We start from the raw sequence: 8293 nt of genomic DNA on the forward strand, positions 1-8293 counted from the left end.
CTCGAGGATGATGTCTGAGATTTTAGTATTGCTCCCTCAGGACTGGGTGGAGAGGGCGAAGCGGATCCAGTGTCCGGCTCCGCTGCTCGATGAAACGGTCATCCCGCGCCTGGCGAAGATGCTAGTGCCGGCGCCATATAAGGCGTCGGAGAAGAAGGCCAAGAAGAAGGACAAGGGGGCCAAGAGTGGCCCCCGCCGCAAGGGCACTTCAGACGCGACGTCCGAAGACGACGAGGCCCATTCCTCTGTCCCTGAGGAAAATGACGAGGAAGAGGAGGAGGAGGAGGAGGAAAACAACCCTCCTCCTGAGGAGAAGAAGAAGAAGAGGGCGGCCTCGGCACATCCGGAGGCGAAAGCGCCCAAAAAGGGGAAGGGCGCCCCAGCGATCAATACCACGTGGGACGTTGATAGTAGTCCGGAACGACGCCCCCGCACTAAGCCCCAGGCCGCATCGTAAGTGACACGGCTTATTTATGCGCACATCCAGCCCTTTCTCTTTATTATTTTAACATGGTTAACTACACTATTGCAGTCCGGCCCATGACCTTATCCAGCGATCCTCATCTGGAGGTTCGTTGGCTCCATCGGAGATGGCGAGCATGTCTCCACCGCCTGCTTACTCCCCTGGGGCCACGGACGACACCGAAGTGCTGTCCCGGAGGACCGCTCCGAAGGGAGGAGCCCAGGACGTTGTCTGGGAGGCGCCATAAGGCGAGACCTCCACTGCCGGACACATGGGGGAGCCAATCCCCATGGAGACTGGCGAAGAGGGCCTATCTAGTTCGTCCCTCAGCCGAATACGATTCTGGAGACCCATGTGGCTCTGGAGTCGGGCGAGCAGCCCCGTTTGAAGGAGGGGGTGCGCCGCCTCCATCGGTGTCTCCTGTCCATCCAGGAGCGCCGGATGACCTGATGGGGGCGCTACGAAGCACCTCCGTCGTGGATGAGCATCGTGTCCTTATGGGTGCAGTGATCGAGAAGGTTCAGTCCGTCAAGAGCGGACTGAATGAAGCTTGCAGTAGCCTGTTGACAGGTTTCGAGGTAAGAAGAGAAAAACCCTGTATAGTCCGTAGCCCCTGAGACGCTGTCCGGTGTTCGGCGAGAAGAACCGGACAGAAGATCAATCCTTAATTATAAGAGGCTGACTGAATATGTATCGATAAGCAGGCGTCCCTGTTGGACGCGACCTCGCATGCTGCCGAGGTCTCTGAACTGAAGCGGAGGCTGGAGCGGACTGAGAACGAGCTCGGCGAGGTTAGAATTCAGCTCCAGGAGAAGCAAGGTGAGGAATAACCTACTATATGCTTGGGAAAAGATAAGCGCTGTATATTGACAGCGGTGTTGTGATACGTGCCGAAGCCGCGACCGAGGTCGAGGCCCTGAGGAAGGCCCAGGGCGAGGCCGAGGAGAAGGCTGTCCAGCAGCAAGCCGCCCGTAAGAAGCATAAGGCCCGGGTCAAAGAAGTCCAGCAGGAGCTCCAGGATGCGGTTAACAAATGTGAGACCTTGGAGAATGATGCATCGGCTCAGGGGGGCGAGCTCACTGAGGCTCGTCAGAGCGCGGAGACCGCTCGGAATGAGGCCCAGGCCGCCCTCCAGGAGATCCAGGAGGCCAAGAAGATCACATCGGGTAAGGCTGTTAAGATGCAAAGCAAGTATGCGGAGAAGCAATACCTTTTACTAACCTGGGTTCGGAGTTCCCCAGGGGCTTTTGCTGGTCTACCACGCAGTGTATCGGACGCCGTGGAGTTCTATCGAGCCGGAGGAGGGGGTTCCACGGAGAAGCTCTTCTAGTCGCAATATGTGGCGTCAGAGCCTCCCGTGTCCTTCACCGATCAGCTGAAACAGCTGTGGAGCTGCACAAGGTGGCCGAGTTAGCCATGAAGGATTTGACAATCCGGCTATGGCCAGCCGAAGCTATGCCTGGCAGCTACTTCGGACTCGTGAGGCGGATGGTGAACGCATGTCCTCGGCTGGCCGTCATCAAGTGTTCCGCCTGTATTGAAGGTGCCCGTATGGCCTTCGCTCACTGCAAGATGTGGTGGGCGAAGATGAACGCTGTTGAAGTTGCCAGCGGGCCGCCGGAGGGCAAGGAGCACCGCACACTCGAGCGATATTTCGCAGATGTCGTAGAGGGGTCTCGACTTGTAGCGGCACAATGTTCGCAGGAAATTGTATTTGAATAAATGTATTCATGTTGCCTTTGCCTTGTATTATGGGAGCAAAGCCGGTTTTTGTAAAGTAATTTTATTATGCTTTGAATTGTTTCCTCCAGTGCGGCCGTGTTGCGTGTAATCTGAGGGTTGGCCAGTCGTCGGCTTCTGCCCCTCATGTAGATAGTACAGAGGTGTTCGGGATGGAATCTAAACAATCTTGATCCAATTACATGGTCCTTGAAGGAGTTGTTTAGCGCAACGAACAAGGCAATCAGACTTTACGGCTTGAACGCCCTCACTTAGCCATAGGAGTTTTATAATAAAGCATGGGTGCAGCCCCTGGTTTAAACCAGAGTACTGTCAGCATCTGATCGGGAAGTGCCGGTCTCTCGCATAACGCGGAAAAACTCTCCAACGATTTGTAACACTCGAGTAGCTGACCGGCTCTCGCCATATCATGACAGTCAGTTTTCGGCTTTCTCTACTGAGGTGCTCATCTGGTCAAAGCCAGGGCACAATCGCAGTAGTTCTCCCTTTACTACCCTAGCCGATAGAGCGGAACATAGGGTAGCAAGCACAGGAGCCGGGCAACCCACCTACTGACCAAAGATATGATTCGGAGCCAATGCATATAATGCTAAATTCAGGGTGCCGAACTTATATATAAGAAGTGTTCGGACTGTGCTGCCGTATTGTGGGGCGATAGGTAGCCCCTGGCGAATATGAAATGTAAAAGAGTGTCGATGCAGCAAATAAGCAGATTGAAATAGAACGAAGTAAGAAGCGAAAACCACAGAAACTGGGCCAAGAACCATTTTTATTATAACTGGATGGATACGTCAAGGCATATCTTGTACATATGGTGCGAGAAGTATCCAACTATTTAACATGCCGGAATCAATAGGGCACAGCGTGCGGGTCCTGAGAAATAAGTATGAATACCGTCAAGAAGAACGTATAATGGTTACCCTACACACCTCTGCTGCTTGCCTCCGTTGTATGCCAATCCTTCTAAAGGACTTGTGATCAGGCCTGTGGAAAAAGGTGCCTGAAACAAGAAAAAGAAGTAAAAGTACGTGTGTCCGGGATCGGTCTGGCCGAACTATAGACCCCGGGTTATCTTGTGCCTCCGTTGATGTCCATGGAATTTTGAGTGCGTAATTGTGTACGTGTGGTACGAATGCCACTACCTCCTTGGGACTGGGGCGGAGGCCGAATTGCTAGTCGAGCTCTTGACGAGCCGCGCTGTCCTATTGCAGTGTAGTTCGAAACCTCTTAATGATGTCCGAGGGCTCGACAGCCGTACTATGGTGCTGCTTGAGAAGGCCGTTCTATACTTCTGCCGCTAGGGCGGCGGTGTGCTCCTTGTTCGGAGGGAGCGTTCCGTATTGCCATTGACTGTTATGACGCCGTGTGGACCGGGAATCTTGAGCTTGAGATAAGCATAGTGTGGCACTGCGTTGAATCTAGAAAACGCGGTTCGTCCGAGCAGTGCGTGGTAGCCGCTGCGGAAGGGGACGATATCGAAGATTAACTCTTCGCTTCGGGAGTTGTCCGGAGAACCGAAGACTACCTCGAGCATGATTGAGCCCGTACAGCAGGCCTCTACGCCTGGTATGACTCCTTTAAAGGTAGTCTTTGTTGGTTTGATTCGTGAGGGATTAATGCCCATCTTCCGTATTGTATCCTGGTATAGCAGGTTGAGGCTGCTTCCACCATCCATCAGGACTCCTGTTAGGTTTAATCCGTCGATGATTGGGTCAAGGACCAGTGCGGCCGAACCGGCATGGCGGGTACTAGTCGGATGATCTCGACGATTGAAGGTGATCGGAAATGACGACCACGGATTGAACTTTGCGGCGACTGGCTCTACCGCGTAGACGTCCCTGAGTGCCCGTTTGCGCTCCTTTCTGGGGATGTGCGTGGCATATATCATGTTCACAGTTTTGACTTGGGGGGGGGGATTTCTTATGCCCCCCGGTGTTCGGCTGCCGGGGCTCTTCATCCCCGTCCTCACTTTGTGATCCCTTTTCTTTGTTTTTGGCATTTAACTTGCCAGCCTGCTTGAAGACCCAACAATCCCTGTTGGTATGATTGGCTTGCTTATCCGGGGTACCGTGAATTTGACGTGGACGGTCGAGTATGCGGTCCAGGCTGGAAGGTCCTTCGTTATTTCTTTTGTAGGGCTTCTTCCGTTGGCCGGACTTGGAGCCACTGAATCCGGCGTTGACTATGGTGTCATCGGTGTTGTCGCCATTGCTTCGGCCTTTGTGTCTATTGCGCTGGAGGTGCCGGTGTTGTTCTTGGCCTCGGTGGGGCCTGCCTCGCTGGCTGTGTTTTTGCTACGAGCCAGCCAGCTGTCCTCACCCGCACAAAAGCCGGTCATGAGTGCCGTAAGGGCTACCATAGACTTCGGCTTTTCTTGGCCGAGGTGGCGTGCTAGCCATTCATCACGGATGCTGTGTTTGAAGGCTGCTAGGGCCTCGGCGTCCGGACAGTCAACGATCTGGTTCTTTTTGGTTAGGAACCTAGTCCAGAATTTTCTGGCTGATTCTCCGGGTTGTTGAACTATGTGGCTTAGGTCATCGGCATCTGGTGGCCGGACATAAGTTCCTTGGAAGTTAACAAGGAAAGCCTCTTCCAAGTCCTCCCAGCTGCCGATGGAATTCTCAGGCAGGCTGTTTAACCAGTGTCAAGCTGGTCCTTTCAGCTTCAATGGGAGGTATTTGATTGCGTGGAGGTCATCTCCTCGGGCCATGTGGATGTGGAGAATAAAATCTTTGATCCACACTGCTGGATCGATTGTGCCGTCGTATGATTCGATATTGACGGGCTTGAACCCCTCGGCGAATTCGTGATCCAGTACTTCATCGGTGAAGCAGAGAGGGTGTGCGGCAGCTTTGTAACGGGCCACATCGCGGCGTAGCTCTGATGGAGTCCGTCTGCGGCATTCGGCCCGGGCGTAGTTAGGTTTGTCATGTCCGAATAGGTAGCCGTCGTCGTGCCTCGAGGCACGTCTTCGCGATCCGTAGATCGATCTTGTATGTCCTGCTCTACTGTCGAGGATTTGCCGGAGGTCGTACGTGTGACGCTGAACTCTTCCGTCTCTATTTTTTCGGGGCGGTGGGGCCGGCTGCTGTTCGGCCTGAGTTGCCGCTTTATCCCGACCGTGGGGTGGCCGGTCGGCCGCCCTGTCTCGACCACGTAGTGGTCGTTCCGCGTTACGCGAGGGAGATATGTGTTCCGGTGCCTCCTCATCAAATTGAGGTAGCAGTCTGCGTTTCGGATAGCTCTTGGCTGGGCGCTTGAGGCCGTATTCTTCGGCTGTCAGGACATCGGTCCATCTGTCGATGAGCAGATCTTGTTCAGCTTGAAGCTGCTGTTGTTTCTTTTCCAGGCTTCTTGCAGTGGCTATGAGCTGAAGCTTAAAGCACTCCTGCTCCAGAGGATCCTTAGGCACGATGAAGTCTTCGTTGCCGAGGCTTGTCTCCTCCTCGGAGGGTGGACGGTAACTATCGTCCTCCGAGTCATCTTCTATGGCCTGTTCATTAGGGTTGTCTTGCCTGTTGCCGTGTTCCTCCTGTTCGGATGCAGCTCCGGCAGGGTCTTCATTGTTTTCGGTGTCGCCTGGAGTACTATTTTCTCTGGTGCCAGTGTTGCCGTCCTTTGAGCGATGAGGCTTAGAACGGTGCTTGGGGCGTCGGCGCTTGGACTGTGTTTCAGAGGTTTTATTCGCATCTGGCTCTTCGTTGTCGTCGCCAGATCCTTTGGGCATATCAACCATGTACACATCATACAAAGAGGTAGCCATCCAACGTCCAGTGAATGGCGGGTCTTGGCCTTGCTCCATATCGGCATCGTCGTCCATATCGTCGATGTCTTCGGAGCCATAGTCAAGCACGTCGGTTAAGTCATCGACAGTGGCTATGAAGTGGGTGGCGGGTGGGAAGGAAAATTCCTTGTCATCCGTCTCTAGCTCGAACCGGACATAGTTCGGCTGTGAGTCCTTCTCCAAGGACAAATTCTTTAAAGATTTTAGCACGTCACCCAAAGGCGAGTGCTGGAAAACGTCAGCGGCGCTGAACTCGAAGATCGATAACTGATCTAGCTCCGTGTCCGCAGGCGTACACAGTCCGGAACTTATAGCCGGAGACAAGTCCGAAGTTCTGTTAACGCGAATATTGCAGGGAGTTGAGTCCATGTGCGGCTCCAACGCCGCGGACTCTGCGGTCTCGGATGGCCCGGTCTGCTTTGGCTCTAAGGCTGTTGCAGCTGCAGGAACCATCTCCTGGGTGTGATCCGATGACAGATTTAAGTCACATTCATCGGGGTGAGGGGGAGCGATCACCGCGGGCTCAAATCCCTTGAAGATCAAGTCTCCACGGATATCCGTGACGTAGTTCAAGCTTCCGAATCTGACCTGATGGCCAGGGGCATAGCTGTCGATCTGTTCCAGATGGCCAAGCGAGTTGGCCCGCAGTACGAAGCCGCCGAATACGAAGATCTGTCCAGGGAGGAAGGTTTCTCCCTGGACAACATAATTACTGACGATCGAAGGGGCAATCGAGCCCTTTGCCGATGGCACAGTGGAACTCTCAATGAAAGCACCAATGTCGGTGTCAAAACCGGCGGATCTCGGGTAGTGGGTCCCGAACTGTGCGTCTAGGATCGATGGTAACAGGAGACGGGGGACACAATGTTTACCCAGGTTCGGGCCCTCTCTATGGAGGTAATACCCTACTTCCTGCTTGATTGATCTTGATGAATATGAGTATTACAAGAGTTGATCTACCACGAGATCGTAATGGCTAAACCCTAGAAGTCTAGCCTATGTGAATATGGTAATGAGTATGTCCCCTTTCCGGACTAACCCCTCCGGTTTATATAGACACCGGGGGGATCTAGGGTTTACATGGAGTCGGTTACATGAGAAGGAATCTTCATAGTTGGTCGCCAAGCTTGCCTTCCACGCCAAGGAGAGTCCAACGAGTACGGTCTTCGGTCTTCATGTCTTCACAGCCCATCAGTCCGGCCCATGGATAACGGGCCGGATGCCCGAGGACCCCTTAATCCAAGACTCCCTCACTCGCCATCCATGAGGACCTGTGCACGGCTCTGGAAATGTTCAACATGGCAAACAAGTGCGCGAGAGCTGATGAGGGGCGCCTCTCCCTCCTCGAGCTTCCAGCTGCTGACCCAGAAGTCAAGAAGGCCAATACCAAGGATGTGAAACGCAAGGGAGCGGCCGTGCTCGCAGCTGAGCCAGAGATGAAGCGCGACTGCGACCACCCAGAGTCGTCCAAGGGCAGCCGTCCATTCTGCGCCTTCCACAACGTACACAGCCACAACACCAACGACTTTCAGGAGCTCAGGGCCATCCGTTATGGGTGCTTTGGTCAACGCCCCGAGTGCAATGACCAAGGCTACGGCCACGGAGGAGGCAGAAGTGGAGGACGGTGGGACGACCGCGGCCCCCGCCAGGAGTGGCGCGACCGGCCTCGCGAGGATTGTTGGCAGGACCAGCCTCGTGAGGGCGCCTGGAGAGACCAGCCTCGTGAGGACCGTCCACAGGGCAAGGCCAGACTCCCTCCGTTTCCACCACCACCGAGGAGGAACGACGACCATCACCAGGACGAGGGCGCTGGGGGCTTCCAGGAGCCGCGCGCCATCGCCTGCATCTTGGGTGGCGATCAGGCCCCAGCCTCTCAGCGCATCTTCAAGCAGTTTGCCCGCGAGGTGAACGCGGCCCTCCCCAGGCTCGAGGCCACGCACCCGCTCCGGTGGTCCAAGTGCACCATCACCTTCAGCTCATCCGACTAGCTCAAGTGCGTGGCAACTGCCGGCGTCCTCCCGATGCTCTACTCGCCCATCATCAGCAATGTCCAAGTCACCAAGACCCTCATCAACGGCGGCGCAGGGCTCAATGTCCTGTCCGTTGAGACGTTCGACCGCCTCCAAGTGCCATATGATCAGCTGTAGCCTACCAAGCCCTTCTCAGGGGTGACCAACGGCTCCACCACCCCGATAGGGCAGGTCCGCCTCCCTGTCACCTTCGGGAAGTGAGACAACTACCGCACCAAGCTCATCGACTTCGACGTCGCCCACATCCGCCTGTCGTACAACGCCATCCTCGGGTAC

The sequence above is a fragment of the Triticum aestivum genome, chromosome 5D (assembly GCF_018294505.1).
Source record: "Triticum aestivum cultivar Chinese Spring chromosome 5D, IWGSC CS RefSeq v2.1, whole genome shotgun sequence".
NCBI classification, from domain to species: domain Eukaryota; kingdom Viridiplantae; phylum Streptophyta; class Magnoliopsida; order Poales; family Poaceae; genus Triticum; species Triticum aestivum.